Source organism: Amblyomma mixtum, chromosome 10, assembly GCF_055824585.1.
Source record: "Amblyomma mixtum isolate Tamu chromosome 10, ASM5582458v1, whole genome shotgun sequence".
In the NCBI taxonomy this organism is placed as follows: domain Eukaryota; kingdom Metazoa; phylum Arthropoda; class Arachnida; order Ixodida; family Ixodidae; genus Amblyomma; species Amblyomma mixtum.
This window is the reverse complement of record NC_143021.1, coordinates 183538833-183565756: the sequence shown is the minus strand read 5'-3', so window position 1 is coordinate 183565756 and position 26924 is coordinate 183538833. Positions and strand designations below refer to the sequence as shown.

Here is a 26924-nt window from a genome sequence, read left to right as displayed (position 1 = left end):
TGGTTATGGAGGTCGGCTGCTGATCCCGAAGACGGCCACGGCTGTCGCATTTCGATAGAGGTGAAATGGTACAGGGACGTGTCAGGAAACCTTAAAAAGCCATATGCGGTCTAAATTTACGCAGCACTACAGGGACATGTGAGAGCACTTAAAAAAAAAAAACAGTAAGCGGTCGAAATTTGCGGAGCCCTCCAGTAACGTGTCTCTCACAGCATCAGTCGCATTGGGGCAGTAAACCCCTATAAAGCACGAACCATTTATGATTGTTGGCAGCAGAAATCAACAATGTCAGCAGATGCACTATGTTGTCTCGTCGCAAATCGCAAGCATGATGCACATACCTGTAAAAGGTCAAGTCTCGAAAGCGAACGTCAGTTGTTCAATCTGCGTCATTAACACTCGCATAGTCATTCCTACAATCTTTCTCTCCCCTCTTCCTTCGTATTCTTCCCCACATTCTTCTATGCCACAAAGAAGTTCGGCTTTGAGCTCATAGAAGTGGAAAATATGCTTCTGCGATCTACAAGAAACGACAGTTAGGAAATTCTTACGTCCACCATGCCGTAGGGTTCGCGCTGTTGTCGCCACCTAGCCTGATGATATTCGTACCAATTTTGCAGTGTTGACCATATATTTCGCTCCACACGTTTTACACAGCAAAAGACCTGTCACCACTTAATAACAGCTGCCGTGGACTATAGTGCACATTGTAAGCGCTGGTCGGTTTGTTTTCGGTCTTAGCGCTCCAGCAGTACGTGTGCCATTAAAACAGGATTTCAAAACGCCATCGTAATGAGCTCGCGCTTGGTTTTGCCCTAATCCTTTGATACTGAGCTCTCCTGTCGAACGCGCTCCCCCTTGGCCAAACCCTTTCAAACCTCTCTCAACTACCTCTGCTGAGGTGCACCTCTTGAAGCTGTCTATATTTGGAAGCCCTTATTTGATGCGCGCCTTCGCCTCCTCTCACTGTTGTTTTTCTATCGTGACTTCCTGTAGGAGTTTCTGCACCGTGTCCAACATCATACTTTAACAAAAAAGGGGGATTTCTCAGCAAACAAATGACGAACTATGAAGCTACCTGGTGCACAAGGAAGCTCAGTACATTAATCTTACCGAAAGAGGCGGCGAATGGCTCCAACACTAACAGTTGCCTTGCAACCGACCGTTACAAGCTTTCACGCCGAGCCGTCTAGTTTCAGGTAAACGAATGCCGGGGATTACAGTAAAAGGCTCGCATTTACAAGTGCAAGGATATATATATTGAAGCGGGTAAACGACGACGACAATGAGCGATGGCACGAGTGGGAGGAGTAGAAGACGACAGCGAAGTTCGGACTGTGTTCTCGGTGCCGCTCGCAGCTGTTCTTTTCCATTTGTAAATATTTGTAAATATATTCTTTCCCGCAACATATTTGGTGGAGGTGCGGATTTCCCCTACGTCTACCGAAGACGGAGCTCCGCAGCGGCCGCCAGTTGCCTTCACTCATCATAACCCAAGACGCCTCCCAGCAAACCTCAGCCCCGGCCATGACATCACTCGTTCTTTCTCCCCCTCGTGAACCTGGGACATTTTCTGGTACCGACAATACTGTCGTCGACGACTGAATCAACATGTACGAACGCCTGAGTACCTACAACCGCTGGGATCCGAGCTTTATGCTGGCAAATGTAATCTTCTAAAAGACACCGCCCGGGTCTGGTATGAGACGCACGAAGACCATATGACCAGCTGGGACGTGTGCAAAGAGAAACTGCGCGAATTGTTTAGACGGCCGCTCGGCCGAACGCTTGCCGCTAAGAAGGACCTCGCCTCCCGAGCTCAAACATCTACGGAGTCCTATGTGTCGTACATTCAAGGTGTGCTGGCCCTCTGTCAGAAAGTTGACGCCAACATGCCCGAGTCTGAGAAAGTCGGCCACGTGTTGAAGAGAATCGCCGACGATGCGTTCAACTTGCTCGTATACAAGAACTGCACTACAGTCGACGGAATTATTAAGGGATGTCGACGCTTCGAGGAAGCCAAAAGCAGGCGTATTAGCCAGCCGTACACACGCCTCCCCAACACGGCTGCGACTGTCTCATGTGAAGACCTGCGACACCGGGAAACTCCAGCGCCTCCAGAAAATGTGACCCGTATCATCCGACGCGAGCTCGAAGCTATGTCCCCTGCCCCTCTGCATCTACATGATGGCGACAACCGCTTGCCTGCCATCTCTCTGGTACAAGCTGTCGTCCGCCAAAAGTTCACAATTATTGGTTTCCAGCCCGTCAGCCCCGTACGGCCTTCACCACCCCCTGAAATCACTGCGATTGCTCCTGGACGACCTTCGTACTTCACTCCACGTCGTCGAAACCATAACGACTGGCGGACAATCGACGACAGGCCCATTTGTTTCCACTGCCAACGCATTGGCCACATCTCCCGTCACTGTCGAAATCATTGGTCCCGTCGAAGCCCATACCGTCCTCTAGGCTCCCACCACGACGACGAGCAGCCCAGCCACTACACATCCCCTCCAGCCGAGCACAGTGCTACAGTCGACGGCCAGATTCCCCGCTCCAGCCGCTCCCCGTCCCCTCTGCGTCGACAGTCTCGTTCGCCCCAACGCCGTCGCTCCTCTCCTGGCCCCTACGGTCGCTCGCAAGCGGAAAACTAGACGCTGCTGTGTCTGGAGGTGATGCTGCAGTAAAGCCCCAGTCCCAAAATCCTCGATTAGCCCTTCGCGCACACCAAAATTTGCTCGCCATTCATGTCGATGGAGTGCCTGTGAGAACCCTGATCGATACAGGCGCGCACGTATTCGTCATGAGTTCAACCCTAAGACGCCGCCTCCGAAAAGTACTGACCCCTGCACTCAAAGCTGTTCTCCGCGTTGCCGACGGCGGGACGCCTCCTGTTGTTGGACTATGCACAGCCCGTGTGACCATATCCGGCCGCCATACATCCGTTCTGTTCTCTGTTCTGGACCAGTGTCCTCATGAAGTCATTCTTGGCCTCGACTTCCTGTCTGAGCATTCAGCCCTCATTAACTGCGCCACTAATGTTGTTCAGCTTGTGCTGTCGACTTTGTCCGCCTACCGCCTCAAGCCGCAACTTACATTTCTTCTTCATCTGTTCCCCCTGTACCTGATGGTCACAACGTAGTCACTCAGGAACTTGACGTCGCCCTGACGCACAGCATTGCGCTTCCACACACTGTATTTACAATGTCGGCCAACCGAGCGTACCTTCCGGTCCTGTACTTTGGTTCATCCATCCAACCGCTCCCGCAAGGCGTCTCACTCGCCACGCTGTGCCCTGCTGCCGAATGTGTGATATCAGTGGTCGACAGCTGCTTACCTTCCACTCATCAATGCCGGTTGCCTGCGGCCCCATCAACGGAGAACCCAACTGACGACTACGCCGACATGATCGCTTCTGACCTACCGCCGATGCAAGCTCGCGATCTTAGGTGCCCCTTATAATTTTTCCGCGACATCGTCGACTTTCATAGCCGTGTTTTGTCTCGGACCTCTGTGGTGACGCATCACATAAACAGCGGTGATTCCGCTCCTCTTCGCAGACGTCCGTACCGAGTGTCCAGCGCCGAACGCACCGTCATAAATCAAGAGGTGGACAAGGTGCTCGCAAAAGACATCATCGAGCCCTCGTCAAGTCCTTGGGCTTCACCGGTCGTCCTGGTGAAAAAGGACGGCAGCTGGCGCTTCTGCGTTGATTATCGACACCTCAACCTCGTCACAAGAAAAGACGTATATCCACTCCCGAGGATAGATGAAGCATTAGATTGCCTCCACGGCGCCAAATATTGCTCTTCAATTGATCTTCGATCGGGGTACTGGCAAATTGCCGTTGATGAAAAGGACCGCGAGAAGACCGCCTTCGTGACGCCTGATGGCTTATACCAGTTTAAAGTCATGCCCTTCGGCCCCTGTAACGCCCCGGCTACCTTCGAACGAATGATGGACTCCCTTCTTCGCGGCTTTAAATGGTCCACCTGCCTCTGTTACCTAGATGATGTTGTGGTTTTCTCGCCTACTTTTGCCACGCACCTCGAGCGCCTCTGCAATATTCTGACAGTGTTTCGCAACGCCGGACTTCAGCCGAACTCATCGAAATGCAAGTTCGGTCGCCGCCAACTCACTATTCTCGGACACCTCGTTGACCCTTCAGGTGTACGCCCATATCCCGTCAAAATTCAAGCTGTGAAGGACTTTCCTCTTCCAAGGTCGTCGAAAGACGTGCGCAGTTTTGTCGGCTTGTGCTCGTATTTTCGCCGTTTTATCAAAGATTTCGCCGGCATCGCCCGTCCCCTCACTGATCTTCTTAAGAACGACGCCCCCTTTATCTGGGACCCTGCTCAAGAGAACTCATTTTCACCCGTCGTCCATTTGCTGACCACTCCGCCCATCTGAGCACATTTTGACCCATCCTCTCCCACAGAGGTTCGCACCGACGCCTCCGGATATGGCATCGGCGCCGTGCTAGCCCAACGTCAACAGGGTCAAGATCGCGTCATCGCTTATGCCAACCGCCTACTTTCAGCCGCAGAGCGAAATTACGCCATTACTGAGCGCGAGTGTCTCGCCCTTGTCTGGGCAGTAGCTAAATTCAGACCCTACCTGTTCGGTCGTTCATTCGCTGTTGTCACCGATCATCACGCTCTCTGTTGGCTGTCTTCACTAAAAGATCCCACCGATCGTCTTGGTCGCTGGGCTTTGCGCCTCCAAGAATACTCATACTCCATCGTGTACAAGTCAGGGCGTCATCACCAGGACGCTGACTGTTTATCCCGATACCCTGTGGAACCACCTGACCTAGAGGACGCTGAGACCCTGCCCTGAGGCAGGGCAGGGCCAACGAACAGCGCCACGACTCATCTTTACGACCTATCTTTGATGGCATCCGTTCTGCAAACCGATCTCCGTCTCTGAACCTTTATGTGCTCCAGAACGGCATTTTGTACCACCGCAACCTACGCTCCGATGGCCCTCCGCTCCTGCTCGTCATACCCCAACGTCTACGCTCTTCTGTCCTTGAAGAACTGCACGATTTGCCGACAGCCGGTCACCTTGGCGTGTCCCGCACGTACGCTCGGGTGCGGCATCGCTTCTTTTGGCCTGGTCTGTATCGTTCCGTCAAGCGTTACGTGGCCGCTTGCGACCTGTGTCAACGTCGAAAAAGGCCCTCTGCTTTGCCTGCCAGTCCTCTGCAACCCATTGACATACCTCCGGAACCTTTTCACCGTGTTGGCCTCGACCTTCTTGGCCCTTTTCCGACGTCCCGCTTCGGCAACAAGTGGATCGCTGTCGCAACTGATTATACGACTCGGTACGCCATCACGCGTGCTTTGCCGTCCAGCTGCGCTACCGATGTCACCGATTTTCTTCTGCAAGAAGTCATCCTTCACCATGGCGCCCCTCGTCAACTGCTCACCGACCGCGGTCGTTATTTTCTATCCACAGTAGTTCACGACATTCTTCGTTCGTGTGACACACAGCACCAGCTCGCGACATCTTACCACCCAAAAACCAATGGGCTTACGGAAAGGTTCAACCGCACGCTCACCGACATGTTAGCCATGTACGTATCGCCAGACCACCGAGATTGGGACGCAGCCTTGCCTTATGTGACGTTTGCATATAACTCTTCCCTTCATGACAGAACAGGCTAGTCTCCTTTCTACCTTTTGTTTGGTAGGCATCCCACCTTGCCTTTGGACACACTTATGCCGCCTTCTTCAGTCCCCACCACTGCTTACGCTCGGAACGCCATCTCCCAGGCCACGATGGCGCGCCAAATAGCACGTACTAGGCTCCAAGCCTCTAAGTTTCCCAGAAGTCCGCCTACGACCACCGTCACCAGGCAGTCGAATATACCCCGTGATCACTCGTTCTTCTCTAGACGTCCTCACGCAGCGTCGGTCTCTCCGAGAAGCTCCTTTCTCACTACCGGGGTCCTTACCGTGTCGTGCGCCGTGTTACCGACGTGAACTATCAAATTGCTCCCCTCGAGACCTGGCCATCGTCCTCTGCCGCCAGCACCGACATCGTCCACGTATGTCGCCTTAAACCTTACCACGACGCTAATACGTCGCCGCCCTAACGCCGAGACGGCGTTTCAGCAGCCGGGGGTCCTGAAGCGGGTAGACGACGACGACAATGAGGGATGGCACGAGTGGGACGAGTAGAAGACGACAACGAAGTTCGGACTGTGTTCTCGGTGCCGCTAGTAGCTGTTCTTCTCTATTTGTAAATATTTGTAAATATATTCTTTCTCGCAACACTATCAATAAAAAAGCAATCAGAGTACAAGTGTAAATATCTCAAGGATCAAATGAGTAACTTTAAAAGTAAAGCAATGTGTTTACATTTGTCACTATCCCGTTGGTTATGGCGCTCAGCTGCTGACACGGAAGACGCGGGTGTGATCCAGGCCACGGAGTCGCATTTCAATCGTGGCAAAACGCTAGAGGCCCCCGTACTGTGCGATGTCAGTGCACGTTAAAGAACCCGATGTGGTCGGAATTTCCGGAGCCCTCCACTACGGCGTCGCCAATAGCCTGAGTCAGTTTTGAATGTTTAACCCTACAATCCATGAACGATTTGTGATTATCCGCAGTACTAATCAACAGGGCAGCCCAACGCAAATCGCCAGCACCATGCACACACCTGGAAATGCTCGTCTCACAAGCGAACATCATGGTGTCCGCCTTGTGTTCAATCCGCGCCATTCGAACTCGCACATAATTGTCCCTCCGGTCCTTCGCTCACCTTTTCCTTCGCATTCTTTCCCACCCTCTTTGATGCCTTAACGAAGCTCGGCTCAGAACTCACAGAAGAGGGACATTGGGGTCTGTCAGGTACAAGCGCCGACAGGTAAATTCTTTCGTCCACCGTGCTGTAAGGTTTGCGCTGTTCACGACGCCTGGGTTGTTGATATTTCTACAGATTCTCCTTTGCAGCGTTTACCATATCCTTTGCCCGACACGTTGTGTGCGGCAAAAAAAGCTGTTGGCAATCAACAGCTTCAGTGGACCAGTGTGCACTGAGAACGCTGATCGTTTCGATTTCGGTCTTAGTTCTCCAGGAGTGTGTTCATATGAAACGATTTACAAACACCATCATTGTGAGCTGTAGCTTGCTTTGGTCCGAATGCTCCGACCTTGTGCGTTCCATTCGTACATGCCAGCCCTTGGTCCATTCCTTTGAAACCCCACTCTCACGTCTCTAAACTCCGTCGTGCTCGTCGCTTCTGCTATTCGCCCTCTTTCGGTTATGGTATCGCCGCAGCCTTCCACTCAACGAAGAAAATTTCGATTAGGAGCAGCGCCCTTAGCTAAGACTGTGCTTTGAGAGCGATAACCGATAAAGCCTGTCCTTTGCGAACCTCCCTCAGCGGGCCAAGGCGCACATCTTTTGGCTGGATTTATTTGGAAGCTCGTATTTGATGCGCGCCACTAAGACCTCTCATGGCTGTTTTTCTATCCTGATTGCGTGGGGAGTTAGTGTACGGTGTTTGAAGGATATACCTGTAACAAAAAAATGTGGAGTTTTCGGTTAACAAATGCTTACAAAAGAATATGGTGCACATGTTTAGCAAATAAAGCTTATCCAAACAGGCTACGAATTACATTAATAATGGCAATAGCAGTTTCTGGGTTTCGCGGAGTCGCTGTCGCCATTGTCCGTTGTAACCAGAAGTAGACATATTAGTCGCACTTTAAGCTGCGAAGCCAGTGGAGCGGCAGCTTGGAAAGCAAAAAAAAAAAGGCGCATAACTGCTGTCTTGGAACAGTGGACACCTCAATCGTGTTTTAAGCTATCTGGCGGCAGTGACAGATGTGCGCTGCATTTTCAAAAATACTTGAACATATTCTTTCTGGCCATATCTGAGCCTTCTTGGAAACCAATCACGTAATTGACGACGGGTTACAGGGTTTTCGTAAGGGCTTTTCTACAGTGACCCAACTTCTGGAGACGATTCAGGACTTTGCCGCAGCCATTGAAAACCGGTGTAAAATTGATGTCAATTTTTTTAGATTTTGAACAAGCATTTCACAGCGTCTCACACAAAACGTTCTTGCTAAAACTAAAGAATATCTTGAAAAACGATTTACTGTTGGCGTGGGTACAGGCGTACCTATCGTCTCGATCTCAGCCCATATCAATCGGTAATGCTTGTTCGAGCCCAGCTTTGGTGATGTGCGGTATCCCAGAAGGCTCAGTGCTCAAGCCATCGTTTTCTTTATGAATGACATTGCTAAAGAAATTCCTGTCAAAATCAAGCTGTTTGCCGACGATTGTGTATTATCTCATGAATACGAACTCCTGCTGACCAGCTTGTTTCTTAATGGCGCATTGGCTAAAATGCATGATTGGTGCTCAATGTGGCAGATGAGCATTAATACTAAAAAAACAATATCAATGTCTGTCATGCGGAAGATGGTCGGTTGGTTGTAGGGGTTTAACGTCCCAAAGCAACTCAGGCTATGAGGGACGCCGTAGTGAAGCGCTCCGGAAATTTCGACCACCTGGGGTTCATTAGCGTGCACTGATATCGCACTGCACACGGGCCTTTAGAATTTTGCCTCCATCGAAATTCAGCTGCCGCGGCCGGGATCGAACCCGCGTCTTTCGGATCAGCAGCCGAGCGCCGTAGCTACTGAGCCACCGCGGCGGGGCTGTCACGCGGAAGAAGCAGCCATTAAGTTTTGCCTATACTATTAATATTCGTGCTCTGTCTACCATGGACAGCTACAATACTTGGGATTAACGATTAGCTCTGATCTACGGAGGAACAAACACATTTTTAAATAAAAAAAGATATGAACAGACATGGCTATTTAAGAAAGTGTCTCCTGCACTCCACACAGGAAATTAACTTACTAGCATACAAAATCTTTATCCGACCTGCTTTAGTCTACGCCTATGTGCTGTGGGACCCTTATACTAAGGGAAACATTAAAACACTAGAAAATAATCAAGCAAAGTGAGTGCGATTTATTTATAATTCATACAGCTGGCAGACGTCCCCTACCATGCTACTTGACCAAGGAAATTTGGAGTCTTTGCAGCTCAGGATATACCGAGACAGGCTTAAGTAGATGTTTATGATTGTTCGCAACAAGTAAAGAATTAACAGCAGCAAGTACACTGAGCTCATCCCGGGTCGTTCAACAAGATCCTACTATTCTTCAGAAGTAAACGAGTAATCATGCCGCCCTGAAACATATCAGAATTCTTTTTTCCCCCGTACTGTGCGGAAATGGAATGTCCTGAAAACAAATTTTATAGAGGCTTCTACTGTAGAGTCGTTTATGGCTTTTCTTTGAATTGATAGCAATTTGGAAGCATTCAATAATTTTTTTTCTTCTTTCCCCTAGAGTGCTCTTTTTGACGCGAGGTGTCGCCAAATATTGAAGAATGTTCTTTCATTTTCTCGTTCATTTCTTCTGTATTGTGTACTGAATAGCGTGTACTAAAAGGTGTTTTCTTTTTGGCAATGTGTATTTTAAAACCCACTCCTGGTTAAAGCTTTGCAATGAAGCCAGGAGTCTTTAGCAAATAAATAAATAAATAAATAAATCACGCCCACGACCCACATACTTCTTCACCACGAGACTGCACACCGGGCAACCTTCCCCAGCTACACATCTACACATTCAGATACCACTAAAACACCCAGGGCGTCCACACTCATCCATCACAGCCTCACCTACAAAAGTCATCACATCACGTATTAGACGCCCTGCGTGATCACAGAACTTATACATTACACATATTCAATTCATTCATTCTTTATAGCAAATGTATGCCACCCCCGTCCCAGCCTATGGCCCCGCTAGAATCACTTCTGCGAAAAGTACACTATCCAGCAGGGAAACATCCCCTACTCATCGCTGGGGACTTCAACAGTCACCATACTGACTGGGAAAACACAACCACGACACTTCGAGGTGGCTGGCTCTGGCTGCTCTTGCAGAACCTACAACTCACTGTACAAAACACGTTTCAGTCGCCTATGCGGATCGGTAACAGTGTCAGCATGGACACTATTCCGGACCTGACGCTGAGCCGCTACATCCGCGGTGTTACCTGGAACACAACACAAATAACACTGGGCAGTGATCATTACTATATAAAAATCACTGTCCTGTACCAACCACCCCGTCGCGTAAATACAACACACAAACGAATTTACTGTGATGCCCTTAGCGCTGCACGCACCGGCCTTCTAGAATTCCCGTAGCAGCAGACATCGACGCATGGGTGCAATCACTCAAGCATGACGTTCACCACAACACGCGACACAGTGAAACTACAACCGAAACCCCTACCCTGGGCACACGCCTAGCCCACCTCTGGGACGCTTATCATAGTCTCCTGGAGCGCTGGAAAGGCAACAAACATAACAGGTCACTTAAAAAGCAGCTGGCCACGCTGCAGTCCCAAATCCAACAACACTCTGAGGATCTCATTCGATCCAACTGGGGACAGATATGTGACAGCATTGCAAGAAACCTGTCCAGCAAACGCGCAGGCAACTCCTCCGGCACCTTATTGACCCCACACACACCAAGTCAGCAACACAACATCGCGTGACACGCCTCACACACGAACACATTGACGATACCGACACCCTCCTGACACATTTCAAACCATGTACACCTCTCCAGGTGCTCCAACATCTCTACCCCACTACACTGGAGAAGGCGATCCCGAACTCAACACCGACATCACGGAGGAGGAAGTCAGAGCTGCCCTCCTAATTCTCCGCGTCAACTCCGCACCTGGTGCAGACCAGATCACATACTCCATGAGCCATAATCTGGACGACCAATCGATCACCAGATTACGAAATACTTAAATCAATGCTGGAGGGAGGGTAACCTACAGCAGTCCTGGCGCCACGTGAAGGTAATATTCATACCCAAACCTAACAAACCACTTACACTCAAATCCTTCGCCCGATTTCGCTAACCTCATGCCTCGGGAAGATCCTCGAGCATGTTGTCTTAGCGACACTCACAAGTCACATGGCAGACAACAATCTATACCCGCTCAGCATGGTGGGACTCCGCCCCCATCTATCCGCACAGGACGCAATGCTGCAACTCACACACAACATTTTCGACCCGCTTCTTCGGGGTCACACCAAGGCAGTCTTAGCTTTGGATCGCTCCAAAACTTTTGATCCAATTAAACATCACGCCAATACCTTTCGCCTCTTCCCTCCACATACTTTCCCTCTGACCGGCGGACCCTCCCCCGCGGGACCTAGATAACCTCAAGACCTGGGAGGACTGGGAGACCCTGCTGCGCTCGGAGGACCGGGCCGTGCAGGCCATCGCCACTGGCCTGGCTTCCAGTGCAATGGACCTTAGGAACATAAACACTTGAGTGCAGTGGGGTCGTGCGGGAACCCAGGGGCGTGCCCCGAATTCCTGTTGAAATAAAGTTTTTTCTCTCTCTCTCGTTTACACACCGATCATTTTAAGGACAGAAAGTGCGCATAACTGCTTCCTGGGTCGGTGGACACCTGAGTCGCATTTATAGGTGCAGTCGCTGTCATAAATACGCCGCTCATGGCTCCGGCGCATGGCGCGGCTGTCGAGCCGCACCGTGGCGCTACTATCTCCGTCGAGAGCTTGCTGCAAGGGTGCATCGAGTGACGACTAAACTTCGCCCTCATTCTTTACTGGGCACGTCACACGATTTATAAACCTCAAGTGCGCCATTCAGCAGTATGAAGGAGTGCGCCTCCACTTTGCATAGTTTGCCGCGCGGCCGTACTGAAGCGGAGTGCGCGCGGTTCGTCGCTGCCGCCTCGATAGTGCTTAGCTCTCGTATGCCCCGCGCGCCGATGCACGGTAATCAGTGGTGCATGTTGCGCGGGCATTACGGCGCTCAAGAAATAGGGCAGAACAAGTTATTGTCGCGTCAAGACCCCGTCCCGGGACGCACCCGGGCCGCAGTGAAGGCCGCAGGGGTGCTTGACGGAGGACTGCTCGCACGTCTGTCAGGGCCTATCAGTATTTTCAATAAACGTTTATTCACTGACTCACTTCAGAGCCTGAACGCTCATGTGCCAGCCGCCCAACCGCCGGGCACTGGAGCGCAGCCTACACGGTAAATACGGAATGCGAACCTAACTCGAGACTGTCCGCAAGCCTACGTGCCGCGCGCTTAGTCGAACGCAGAATGCGTGCCTGCCGTAGCCCGTCTGTGCATAGGGGAGACGACATATTCGAGCAGGCGATAATGAGGCGTTGAAAGTCACCCGAGAGGGGGGCTGTAGGCATTCACAACGTTGTGCCAGAAACACGGCGCTGAAGTCATAGGCCATCGGCGTTCATAGTGTTCGTTGGCATTGACGTCGACAACGTTTCACACTCAGATAATTTTAAAGAAATGAAGTGCGCATAACTGTCTCCTTGGGTCATCGCACTCCTGAATCACGCTTATATGTACTTACATGGGCTGATGAGAGAGATGTGGGCTGCTGGCGTTAGCGAGGACAACGGTGAGCAAACTCTCGCGATCAACCATTAACTGCCACCTGCCAGGGTGGCAGGGTGGGTTAGTACGTTAAAGTGCGCATAAAGACAAACAGGAATTTCTTATCACTTATGCAGGAGAGCATCCCGTTCCTCTCGCTCGTAACGCCTCCCACGGCTGTGGCAACCTCGCGAAATACTTGCACAGACCTCGTATATTAGAACCAGGCATTTGTGCAGCAAGTCGAGCGTACATGCATCTATTTCTCCGACCAAAAAGCTTCCTTCATGACAATATAGACCTGTTAGTGCAGTGTTTCTTGACGAAAGAAAATGTGCGAAAAATGAGCTGTCTGTAATTTTACATGCATGTCTTGTTCGAATTATTTGCCCCGATCTATCGAAAAGCTGAGTCAGCTGATGAGTGGCGCTCAAATTTCGCGTTAGGAAGTATCGTAAGCGTCCGCATTTTTCCTTGTAAAAATTTTGAGGTTTATGCTCTGTTGCTATAACAGTTCAAATCTTGGCGTTAAAAGTATATTGAAGATAATCTGTAGCGATACTGTTTGGTCTTTGACTAACATACCGAAGAGTTTTGGTCAATTGGCTTACGGGGCTCAATCCCGGCAGTTCTTTGCTTTTCCTCAGTACCAAGATTTCAAGAGCAGGTCGACCAAGCTGCGCAACTCCATGTGGCGAAGAGGTATGAATTACGTCTTGATTACACATTTGGAACAAAAATATTTTGTTTTAAATGATGATATCTGCCACATAGAAGGTCCACCGGTAATACTAGAACAGAGAGGTTTCGTGTGGATTTCAATACGAGTGCTTTTTTGGCGTGCGATCTCTTATTATTGAAGGCATAGTTAGAAGCAAGCATCCAGTGCTCCTCTATGAAATTTCTGGAGTTTTCTTTTAGGGTGCAAACACTGCGACTGGTATAATAGTGTTTATAACAAAACTAGGTACTAGACATGTTTTCATTTGCACGACCGGTAACAGTTTTAGCGTCGTTCTACGCATTCTGCCGAAGATAAACATTTTTTTCTGCCGGGTTTGCAGTCACAACCCCCCGTTACACGTTCTTTTCACCCCGAACCTGGCGGGACTAAAAAAGTCTCAGACCAACTTACAGACAAGCTAGCTTTGGTGACCGTGGCTCTGGATATCCTGGTGGCCAAATCGTCCGTGGGAATAAAGTCGATTCTTCGTCAGTCTCTTCCAAAGTCGGCACATAAAAGAAATTGCTGATTTGCTCATGTTTCCGTACGTCATACGTTCATGAAGCACTTTGTATCTGTAGAAATGAGAACCAAGATTTCTTTTCATTTATTTATTGTTTCCTCAAGGGTCCACAGGGGACATTACATGAGGGGTGTTTGCCCACCCCTCATCTAATGTCCCCTGTGGACCCTTGAGGAAACAATAAATAAATGAAAAGAAATCTTGGTTGTCATTTCTCTTTCACTCAGTTTTCGTAGCAGAAGCAAGGTGTTCAATCAAACCTGCCGCCTGAACTGCGTGTTGTTTGGCGCAGTTTTTTCGGTCCTTTGATGAGCTTACAGTTTACCACAAGATGTGCGCAGTAAGAAAAGAGCTATTGCAACACGTAAAAATTTTGCCATCCTTAGCAAGAATGTTTATCGCCTATTCTTGTGATGTATATGTATCAAAGTTGTCTCTAGCGGCGTGTGGTCGCTGTGCGCAGCAAGCACGATGGATGTGATTTCGTATTTATTTTTCTCATGGCGAAGATATAGCTGTCGTGTCATCATAAAGGCTTTAGGCAGATGAACTTTCTGAAATTTAAATGAGGGAAGCCATGTTGTTAACGATATGTTTCTGGCGGGTAGTACGGGAATTTTTTAGAGAAAAATGGGGAATAATCCGGATTAAGCAGATACGACACCAAATTTATTTTAATCGCAATATATCTGATGTTAGCGACTGTCGACAGTGGTTAGTTCATCATTACTGTGGCTGGCAAGTTAAACTACCGCACAGTCACACAGTTGCCAAGAGGCACAGTAAATAAGCATGACAAAAACAGAGCACATTTTTGCATAACTAAAAGAACAAGAAAGAAGACACCAACAGCGCTGCGTCACAACTAAAGTTTAATGAAAAAAAAATGAACAAGTAGTATACTCTACATAGTAGCCACCTGAAGCGGCACACGTCAAAACCACGGGGGGACAAGTTAACATGCGATGCATGCAAAACGTAACTAAACACGAACAGATTGCAGTTGATTGTCCAGAATAGCAGAATTTCCCATCTGAAAGAGACACGGAAGGTTCGCTGACACACCGGGTAGCATTTTTTTCTGATAGCAAAGGCTTCAATGACCTCGTGGGTCACCTGGTCTTGGTAGAAAAGAATAGTAGTTCTCGAAAAGTATAACATTCGTTTACAAACCAGGCAGTGTTCCGGTAAGTTATCCCGCGAATCACTGTCGAATGAATTGTGGTGCTCTAAAAGCCTCATACTCACACAGCGAGCGGTCTGGGCAAAATACCCTTTAAGGCAGGACAGCGGCAGTCGGTACATGGCACCTTTCCTACAAATGATGGAAGGTGACATGTATATAGTAGTGCATGCTCTCCGGTTCTTGTGACTTCCGGCCGCCGATTTTCTGTACACTTGCGGGCAAATTGCAGCCAGTTTCTTTGGTTCAGAAAACAGTACCCTGACGACATACCTCTTTTTCAGGCCATTAAGACCACGGGAAAGCCTGTTAGCGTAGAGTATGGCAGCCAGCCTATGGCGCTCATTATAATACTGACCTCGCCTGCTGGCCGTTCACTTGACCCACTGTAGAACATTTTTCCTGCTCTAGAGATGGCGTGGCTGGGAAAACCACTACTTCTTAAACGGACAACTTGCTCAAATACACTCTTGAATACGCGGTGGTGAGGGGAAGTGGAAGTGGCGGCCCTGAGGCACGAAACAGCTATGCTATCCGTAATCAGTTTAGAATGGCTTGACTCATGCCCAAGGAGTGGTTTTTTTAGTACATTCTTGTGATGTATATTTATCAAAGTAAAGTCTCTAGCTGTCTGTATTCGCTGTGCGCTGTAAGCCCGATGAATGCGGTTCGACAATTATTGTTCTCATTTTGAAGATGCAGCTACGTAGTCATTATAAGGGCTTTAGGCAGAGGAATTTTCTAAAATTGTAATGTTGACAGCCATATAGTTGACGGCATGCCACTGGCGGATACTGCTGGCATTTTCTCACAGGAAAATAGGGAATAATCCGGGTGAAGCAAACTATGATACCAGATATGTTTTTCTCAATGTATCTGATTTGAATGGATATCGGAAGTAGTGGCTTAACGCTTATTGAGGCTGGTGAGATAAACTATCGCACATTCACGCTGCGGCCAACAGGAACTGTGAGTCATCATGACCAAACAGTGCGCACTTTGACATAACTCAAAGAGCAAGAAGGAAGGAAGACACCACCATCGCAGATCCGCAACTAAACTTTAATGAGCAAACGGAATAAGTATATACTATACAGTAACCACCTGAAACGGCACACGTCAAAACCACGTTGGGACGGGTTCACATGCGAGGCATGAAAGAGGTGAAAGTGTAGCACAATCGACAATAAATATTTCTACGGACTGTATTTAATCACGTTTCAACGGACTCTCAGAAAGGCACCCACCAATTCCTGATGTAATAAATTTTCCTGTTATTATTTTGCAGAAGACGAGACTTTTAGGTTGGGGTAAATTTGTAATAGGTGGCCACCGCGGTGGCTGTGTTGCCCAGTGGCTGCGGACGTCGAGTTTGATGGAGGCGAAATTCCAGAGGCCCGTGTACTGTGCGACGACAGTGCACGATGAAGAGCCCCAGGTGGTTAAACTTCCATAGGCCTTCCATTACAGCGCCCCTTAAAGCGTGAGCCGCTTTGGGACGTTATACCACATAAACAAAACATCTGTTATTAGGCAACCGATTACTCCTCAAGATATATTTGGCTCACGGGCTAGTGGTAGTCCGGAAAGTCGTCTGCTATATCAGCATTTAAGCTAATAATTTGAGCTAAGAATAGCAACGTTACCCAGGTTACTCTTACTGTTTTATTCTTTTTCCCATGAAACCTAACCCTCTGAATGAAAGAAGTCCCATGAACTGTGTGTCATCATCATCATCATCAGACTGATTATACCCACTGCAGGGCAAAGGCCTCTCCCATGTCTCTTCAATTAACCTTTTCCTTTGTCAGTTGCCGCCACTGTATCCCCGCAAACTTCTTAATCTCATCCGCCCACCTCCCCGTCCCTTGCTACGTTTGCTTTCTCTTGGAATCCACTCCGTTACCTTTAAGGACCAGCGGTTATCTTGCCTTCGCATTACATGCCCTGCCCAAGCCCATTTCTTCCTCTTCATTTCAGCTAAGATGTCATTAACCCGCGTTTGTTCCCTCACCCACTCCGCCCTCTTCCGATCTCTCAAAGTTACACCTACCATTTTCTTTTCCATAGCTCGCTGCGTTGCTCTTAACATAAGCTGAATCCTCTTTGTTAGCGTCCACGTTTCTGCCCCATAGGTGAGTACCGGTAGGATACAGCTGTTGTATACTTTTCTCTTCAGGGATATTGGTAAGCTACCATTCATGATCTGGGAGAACCTGCCATATGCGCTGCACCCCATTCTTATTCTTCTAGTTATTTCCCTCTCATGATCCGGATCTGGAGTCACTACCTGCCCTAAGTAGACATATTCTCTTACTACTTCCAGCACCTCGCTACGAATTGCGAACTGCTGTTCCATGCTAGGCTGTTGAACATTACTTTGGTTTTCTGCATGTTAATTCTTAGCCCCACCGTTCTGCTCTGCCTGTCTAACTGATTGATCATGCTTTGCGGTTCTTGTCCTGAGTGGCTTAGCAAGGCAATGTCATCAGCGAATCGCAAATTACTCAGGTATTCTCTATTAACTCTTATCCCCAACTGTTCCCATTCCAGCCCCCGGAATACCTCCTGTAAGCAGGCAGTGAAGAGAATTGGCGAGATCGTGTCTCCCTGCCTGACACCTTTCCATATTGGAATTTTATTGCGGACTTTATGGAGGACTATAGTAGCTGTGCAATCGTTATAAATATCTTCCAATATTTTCACATAACACTCTTCTACACCCTAATTCCCCAATGCCTGCATGACAACTGAGGTCTCTACTGAGTCAACTGCTTTCTCGTAATCAATGAAGGCTATATATAGGGGTTGGTTATATTCTGCGCATTTCTCTATCACCTGATTGATAGTGTGAATGAGGTCTATTGTCGAGTGTCCTTTACGAAATCCTGCCTGATCATTTGGTTGACTGAAGTCCAAGGTTGTCCAGACTCTATTAGCAATTACCTTAGTAAATACCTTGTAGACAACGGACAATAAGCTGATCGGTCTGTAATTCTTCAAGTCCTTGACGTCTCCTTTCGTATGATTTAAGATAATGTTAGCGTTCTTCCAAGCTTCTGGTACTCTCGAGGTCACAAGGCATTGCGTTTACAGGATGGCTAGATTTTGTAGCACAATCTCGCCTCCATCCTACAACAAATCTGCTGTTACCTGATCCTCACCAGCTGCTTTCCCTCTTTGCATTGCTCCTAAGGCTTTCTTTATTTCCTCCTTCGTTACTGGCAGGATGTCCCATTGCTATGCTCGACTGCCTCCCTCAGTGACTTGGTGATTACATTCGCTACTGTATAGATTTGTGTAGAACTCTTAGGTTAATTCAACTATCTTATACATATTGCTGATGACATTGCCCTGTTTGTCTTTTAGCGCATACATCTGGTTTTTACCTATGCCCAGTTTTCTTCTTACTGATTTTAGGCTACCTCCGTTCCTTAGAGCATGCCCGACTTTCTACATGTTAAACTTTCTTATGTCGGCTACCTTGCGCGTATTTATTAACTTCGATAGCTCTGCTCGTTCTATCCTGTCTGTGGAGTTAGACGACGTCATGCTTTGGCGTTTCTTAGTCAGATCTTTAGTCTCCTGAGATAGCTTGCTGGTATCCTGTCGAACCATCCTACCACCTACTTCTCCGGCGCACTCTGTAACGATAGCTGTAAGACTATTCATTGTTTCAACACTACGGTCGCCTTCTTCAGTTAAAGCGGAAAATCTGTTCTGCAGCGACATTCTGAATTCCTCTACCTTCCCTCTTAATGCTAACTCGTTAATAGCATTTCGCTTCACCAGTTCCCTCCGTTCCCTCTTCAAATCTGAGCTAATACAAGACCTTACCATTCTGTGGTCGCTACAACGGACCTTACCGAGGGCCTCCACATCCTCTACAATGCCAGGGTGAGCACACAGTATGAAGTCTATTTCATATTTAGTCTCACTATTGGGGCTTTTCAGAGTCAAGGTATTCATAATCCGTAAATTATTTCTATCTGCGAACTCTACTAATAACTCTCCCCTACTGTCATAGTCATAGTCACCTACCGCCTGGTCTCCAGCCTGCTTTTTACCTACCTTTGCATTAAAGTCGCCCATCAGTACAGTGTACTGTGATTTTGCTTTGCTCATTGCCGATTCCACATCCTCATAGAAGCTTTCAACTATCTGGTCATCTTGGCTTGATGTAGGCGCGTAGGCCTGCACCACTCTCAACTTGTACCTCTTATTAAGCCTAAATGCGATAGCTGACACTCTCTCGTTATTACTGTAAAACTCCTCGATGTTGCCAGCTATATCCTGATTTATGAGGAATCCGACACCTAGTTCTCGCCTATCTGCTAATCCACGATAGCACAGTACATGCCCGCCCTTTAGTACTGTATACGCCTCATCTGTCCTCCTAACCTCACTAAGCCCTATGACATCCCATTTAATACCGGCTAATTCCTCCAACTGCACTGCTAAGCTAGCCTCACTTGATAAGGGTCTTGCGTTAAACGTTGCCAGGTTCAGTTTCCAATGGCGGCCTGTCCAGAGCCAGAGATTCTTAGCACCCTCCGCTGCGTCACAGATCTGACCGCCGCCATGGTCAGTTGCTCCGCAGCCGCTGGGGACTGAGGGCCGAGGGTTAATTGGTTTGTTCATAGAAGGTTGTGGCTAAGTACTACACCAGGGTGGCCAAATCCTGTTCTGGTGAGGAAGTGCGTTGTCGGTTCTGGTCGCCGAAATCAGGCCGCACTCCAGGCCTGGTTGTGCAATTCCATCGACACGCGGAGTTTTTTTTTATCCGGTGGAGAATTGCGTGGCACCGGGATTCGAACCCCGGTCCTCTTGGACGCGAGGCAGCTGCTCTACCTCTACGCCATCGCTGCATCGCTGTGTGCAGCATCGAACTGTGTGTAGTTTCATGTAAAATTGTCTCACCTATTTATGGGCGCTTTGTTTTAAAAAACAGCGATTCGAGGGACTCCCTGTATTGTAGGTACACGTAGAGTATGTCCAAGCTCCAGGTACTTGGTTTGTCGCCTGCGAAGTTGACCTTAGTCTATCAGTGTTATATTGTTCTAGGAGTGTCTTCGTTTTGGCCCGCAAGCATGATTACTGTTTTAGCAGTATCGATGGCATGACCAGTGGTTTCTCGGAAGGGATGCGGGAGAGAAACACCTTGTAATTCAATCGAGGATGTGGTCGACACACCGATATCGTCCTGGAAAACTATAATTTGCGTTTGCCTAATGCAAAATTGCAGAGAATATAGGGGCAAAAATGACACCAGCAGAGACGTTGTTTTGTTTAATGTATAGGTATTTAGAATGAACATTAACAACGTTCCCTGAATTTGTATTCGTTTTCAATTTTTGCTCTGCGGCTGTGTTAGGCTCTGAGCGGTGAAAACGTTTTTTGTTTCCTTTTTTTCAGGAGTGGAAGCGGCGCAGGAACGGCCTCTCACTACTAGGAATATGTCTCAACTGTGCCGTGATGGTATGAACATAGCAGGGAGCGAATGGAGGAATCCAGAAACAAGTGCTAAGTGGGGGACTGGAATAATTCCACCGGCACAGGGATCTTCGATGTGCTTTACAATTTCTTGGTGTGTCGATGTTTCTGCATTGTGCAGATGAGGTAATGGGATTAGATATTTAGAAAGGAGGAACTCGGAGCATGGCGAAGGAGCGTGTGTCGTCAGATAACGCTACTTGTGGATGCTGCCTGGGTGGGAGGTGGTTTTTACTTATTTTTCAAAGCTTTCGAAGCTTTGCACCTGCATCACAAGAGCCGGAGGTTGTGACGCACATCAGATACAAGAAAAAGCGTGTGTCGCATCTGCAGCATTCAACTTTCCGCTGAATGCACCGCGCATCCAATATTCGCGATGAATGTGTCGTTGAACTCCATGAGTGGCGCCGTCTCTACTTCAATCAGGTATATAAGAGTGCGTTATTTATTACCATGCACTCAGAAAAGCGCATTTTTGAAAGCTCTCGAGAGTTGGGTGTGCATGCTGGCATATGGGAATCTGTTTTTTCACTTCACAGGGTCGTTGACACAATGCATATTGTTAAATTGCAATGAGTCCTTCAAGGGAGTTCATAACAACTGTTCTTAGTACACTGGAGGTTACACTCTTTCCGTATATTCTGCAGTGGTTGCCATCAACGGTTTGGGTACGAAACGCTGTAACACAGAAGAACAAAGCCATTAGAAATCAAAATACAGGGTCTGTTCTGAAAGTAGTAGGACTGGTTTTTTCCTGGGCGAACGGGCGGACGAGAGGTGGTCTGCGTGTGCAGGATCGTTGAAGGGGATATTGGGAATGCTGGGGAAAATAGGCAGTCGGCTCTCGGCCGTTCAAGAGAGGAGGTCGCTTGTACTGTGAACCCCTGTCGAAACGTCTCGTCACGCAGAATCATCGAGCGTTTACTGGATCAGCGATACGCGATCAAATTTTGTGTAAATCCTGGTAAAACGGGCAAAGAGACTCACAACATGACTAAGGAGGCCTACAGTGACGCTTCCATGGGTAGATCACGTGTTTTTTAAGTGGCACAAGCTGTTCCGAGAAGGTAAGGAAAGAGTGGAGGAAGACGACCGCTCCAGACGTCCTTCGACCAGCAAGACCAACGAAATTGCGTAGCGAGTGCAACATTTACTGAACAGTGATCGTAGAATGAGTATCAGAATGATTGCTGATGACTTCAGCATTCCTCAAACCCAAGTTTTTGAGATCGTGACAGAAAGCTTATCCATGAGGAAAGCGTGCGCGAAGTTGGTGCCGGGAGTGTTGTCAGAGGAGGAAGAGGCCAACCGGTCGGATCTTCCTCATCATGTGAATGAGGACCCCTTTTTTTGCCCAGCACAAGGCGGCAACGCTGCCTCTGCCCCCTACAGTCTCGACTTGGCCCCGCCAGACTTTTTTCTATTCCCGAGAAAAAAATCGACGCTCAAGGGGAAACATCACGGATCGGTAGAGGTGGTTCAACAGGCCGTGACGAGGGAGCTAAACAGCATTCCGGTCCAGGCGTTCCTGGAGGCGTACGAAAACTGTAAAACTCATTGGCAGCAGCGTGTAGGTACGGAAGGGTGCTACCTTGAAAAATTGTAATCATTTGTACTATTCTCTTGAATAAATTTTGTTCAAAAAAATGAGTCCTACTACTTTCAGAACAGACCATGTATACCACAGGTGAAAAAAGAAACCTGGCATTTTTCTCTAAGCCAAGGTAAAAAGAAAATATAACAAATCATGACAGTGAGGGAAATGTCGCAGAAAATGCCCGCACACAATAAACTTTTCGAAAGTGTCGTTGGACAGTCCTCAGCTGCGCAAAGTTCGCTGCTGTGGTTTCACTCGACTGCAAGCACGTGTTAGCAATGGGTTTGGCAAATGTGCTACACCATGGTAATTCACGCATATACAAGGCAAAGAAGGATGGCGGGACCAGCTGGTCATTTATAACAGCGCTTTTGTGTCGTGCGCCTGCGTCAGCGCTGTAGTGCTTTATTAACTGAACCAGACGACACCTTTACCGTTTGGAATCACACTGAGAATTATTAATTGTTCAGTCAAGACGTTTTGCAGCACTCCACGACGAAAGCTTGTTGATGCAGTTTATCTACAAAAATAAACCACGAGATATTGTTTCGATTCTTGGCTTCCATCGCAAAACAATACCCAAAAGCATTTGTCCCGACAACATTTGAAGCCGTTGAAAAAGAAAAAAATTCTGCCGTCGAAAAAGAAAAAAAAAACTGTGCATGAGCGAGAACGAGTGGCGTCGAGAAAAAGGAAGGCGCATTGAGAATTCGCTGCGAGTGCATACGCTTTATACGTTCGCTATTCGCCCTTTGTACAAAGTGTATTCTGAAGAACGACATTCCTTCAGCAAAATCATTACTCCGTGACGCTGCCATCGAAAAGGTTTTTTTTTTTACGTTGGCTATGTTGCAGGTTTTTCCTTTTGCTTCTAGCTTTCTCAGCTGCCGATGGGATACATTTATCAGTGGGCTGACTCTCAACACAAGAATGTATGCTCCAGCCTCTGCCCTTTCCGCCACATGTCTCTGTCAAATCCAGCACAAATGTACCATCAGCAACGAATGAAACGCGAACAAGAAACCTGAGGTGGCAACAGAAAAACACTAACGGATTAGCTCCTGGATTGGAAATATAGGCGAGGTTTAATAACACTTCTAAAGAAGAGTCTTGGCGCCTTCGAAATTAAAATAATAGGAGCTATTATTCAGCTCCCCTTGGCTAAGGAATGCATAATTTTCAGTCTGTGGTTCAGTTATCTTGTTCGCGTTTCATTTCTTGCTGATAGCACAATATACATGTCAGAATCAAAAAGAAATCTTCGTGAGTAAAGGAAAAAAGCAGCTATATTTGATGACGGATAAGTTAAAAACTCGTCGTGAGGCGGCGGCAGGGCGTCGGAAGCGGTTCCTGCTGTGCGCTAAAGAATCTACGGTCTCGTTCGAGTGCGACGCTGCTAGGACTAATTTCGTCAGACTACAGTTTTGATAACCAATCGTTCGCTCTCTACGCGTTGTCGCTGATGTCACTCCCACCTTCAGAAAGGTCTACGCCGACCTCTATTCTTAGAGGTGTTTAGTGCGCCGATCGGCGTGTCGCTCGGTGGCTGTCACGACGGTATTCTGTCGATGGTGAGAGTGACGATAGTCCTCCGCATCACACATAGCGTTGCGCTAAGGAAGGCAGCTGTTCGATATCAGGCGCACAAGTTTTTCGCTTTGTGAATTTCTTTCAGCGGCTGTCGGGAGATGAAATGTAGGCGGAGCGTTCAGCTCCGAGCTGCAGCCGCTCAAGGGCACGAGATGCACACAACGAATTTGGCTGGCACAAGCGGCTGACGGCTTTCGCGGCTCCGATAGCGAGCTTCGGGTGACATCACCGCCCATGCTTGAGATTCGGATCTTTCTGTTTGTCTTTGGAACCGCTTCCCATCTTTTTTTCCCATCCTTGTTTACGTTCGCATCGCTTGTTTACTTCCTTCTCTTGCCTTTCTCTCCCGAGTAGCGTTTTTTATCTATTCGTCGCCAACATCGTCCTGCTGTTTCCTTCCTACTCTTCTTAGTTTCTTTCCTCCATCGCCGCCCCACTATTCCACTATTCGTTATGTCGACTTTCTCTCCTCATAGATTCAATCGTAGACTTTGGCTGGCTTCATCTACGCCACTTCCCTGGCTGTGCTGTGTATGACGGCTAAAGCCAGAAAACATGACAAAGATTATGACTGCTGGTATTTTGATTTAAAAGTGTAGCAGTGCGGGGATATTGGCCATCGCCGGGTCCAGAATGTTGGCTTTTACGACAGGTTTCATGGAGCCCCCACACAGCCGGAAACGGCTCTGCTACCCTCTGCTACCAAGTGTGAACATAACTTGGAAAAAGTCATCAATATAATCGGCCCCTTCCACTGCTCATCATTTGTCTTCCGATATGTTCCCCTGCAGGCCTCTCGATACGTTCTGAGACTTCAGCGACGGCCGCTGCTGAACCCACAAAAGGGGATTCGAACATTTGCGCAACAAACAACAAACAACACGGCGGTGTAAAGAGAAGTCGCATCTGGTCTTGTTGCTTTGTTGTCTTGTTCTACTCTTTGCTGTAAAAAATAAACTTCTTTGAACACAGTATTACAAAAAGCAAAATAAACTTGTGTTCTTTTTCATACACTTCAGCTTGTGTCTTTCAAGCCGGTGTAGGCTAGTCACATACGTTGCTAGCGCTATCAGCTGTGCACAGGCACTCAAAATAGGCTGTCTTCATCTTCAGGTGCCGCTACTCGTGCGGCATGCAGCCGATCCTGTGGACACTTATACAGGCGGTACTTCCCGCAAGCGTCTTTTGATTCTGAGCTTGACAGGAGTATTACCACAATGTACACAATTATTAATGCCACGGCCTGGTTAGTATTGGGCTTCAATTTTGACAGACGTAAGGTGCAGAACAGAAAATACGACGGTGGCTAAGCGTAAGCCACGAATGTCGGAGCCACATGAGAAGAAAACTGCATATAACAGAAGTCTCCTCATGAGGGCAAAGCTCGGATAGTGGTCTCATGCCTTCATGTGGCAGGTAATGAGCGACGCACATTTATAATCCAAAAATGCTGGTAATATCTGAATAAATCCTCCGGGAAACTTTGAAACGAGGAAAAAGCGAATTTTCAAATGGCTCCATCTGCAGACTTCCTACTTCCGCATACGAAAATGAGAATTTCAGTTTGTGCTGCTGAATCCCTGCTTCAATTTTTCTGAAATAAATGTGGCATATACACTCAATATTATTGGCAAAAATTTTCCAGCTTAGTGACTCTAAAAGAGTTAGATGTTGAGCTGGTTGGATTTGTGAAAAATAATTCATATTTGTAGCAAAACCAGGTCAGAAACACAAGGAAAAAAAGAGCGCGTAAATATCATCCGCGTAAATATAATGCAATGCTCGGTCTTGGTAGAATGTGCGAATGCATCTTCGACTAATATGGTCTGTAGTGACTCAAAGTTGTACAATTAAAAGACCGCAACAGTTGGGCCCACTAAGATGCATAGATAAAACCTGGGGTTCAGGGTCAGCAGTTAATTTTTTTGTTCAGTACCCAGCGAGCACACTTTGAGTCTGCATTCACACATCTGTGAAAGGACTTTTTTCACGGTATTGTTTCCCAGTATAGCTGGCTGCCAGTTTGGAGTATGTATGTTTACTAAGCGACTGAGCACTCTCCTTGACATTTAATGCATACCGGGTTTTGATGTCTGCATGCGTCTTCTGTAAAGCCGACATGTAAGCTGATAATGCTGCACTGCACATGTTTCAGAAAGTTATGAGCTCGGGCTCCCTTAGCACATGTTCTAATGGTTTGTTGATTCTTAATATTTTAATCTGCTGACTCTTTTTTTGCTGGCATGTCAAGATGCTGATTCCAAGAAGTACCATGATCTATCATTTCACGTATTATTGTCTTGATTATTGATGGGTCCACATTCGGCGAAAGCATTGGGTAAAAGGAACGCTTGTTTTGCTTTGCGTGTAATGTTTGCGAACGTCAGTGAGTTTCTTTACCATTTAAGGAGCTGACTCAATGTACCGATGTCGGAGAGCTATGTGAATGGCGTCACTGTGCGCCGGAAGAGTGATGACTGCGATTCTCGTTTTATTCAAACAAATCTTGACGATAGTTCTAGTGTATATAGTCACGTTGTAGAGACGGCAGTCCAGTGGTCAGGAAGACACCAACGAGTCTTGGAAAGGAAGCTCTTTATTTGGGCTGACTTGCGCCCGCAAAAAAACTGAATCACTCGCCGGCGGCGTAAGCAACAAACGTGCTCGTCGGTCGTCGAACTACGAATGGGCGCTGCTCGCGGCACAGTTCAGTTTAAAGCCGGCAAGGAAACTTCGAGATAACAGGTCGAGATCATCTAGAGTAATCTGGAAGCATGTAGATGCAGCTCTTCATGGCTGTGATCAATCGAGATTAGTCCGGTCGCTTCTCGCGTCACGAACAAAAATGATAACACCCCTTTCCTGCGGCCTTGCGCGAACAAACGGACACTACAATGATACGTGACATTACCCCCCTCCCAAAGAAGCATCGTCTCGATGCTTTAAAATGAAAAAATAAATACGGAGATTGTAAACATCGAGTCCATTAGCGTTCATAGTAAGGTTTAAGGCGTTCGACATGTACGACTTCCGGGCGTGTGCGTCGTCGTTGAGATGCTGTAGTGCCGTCGGGGATGACTTCATAGTCAAGGTCACCGATGCGACGGAGAACCCTGTACGGGCCAAAGTAGCGTCGAAGCAACTTGTCACTCAATCCACGGCGGCGAATTGGCGTCCATATCCAAACACGATCACCTGGCTTGTAATTCGTGTCTCGTCGGCGCAGATTGTAGCGTCGGGCGTCGGCGTGCTGCTGGTCTTTAATGCGAAGCCGCGCAAGTCTTCGGGCTTCCTCGGCGAGAACAAGGTAGGCGGC

The 26924-nt window shown here is 47.9% G+C and overlaps 1 pseudogene; it reads left to right on the top strand.

Annotated features, from left to right (window-relative positions):
- Positions 1 to 1611: 1611 nt before the first annotated feature.
- On the top strand, positions 1612 to 2657 carry LOC149327916 (uncharacterized; annotated as a pseudogene).
- The last annotated feature ends 24267 nt before the right edge of the window (positions 2658 to 26924 follow it).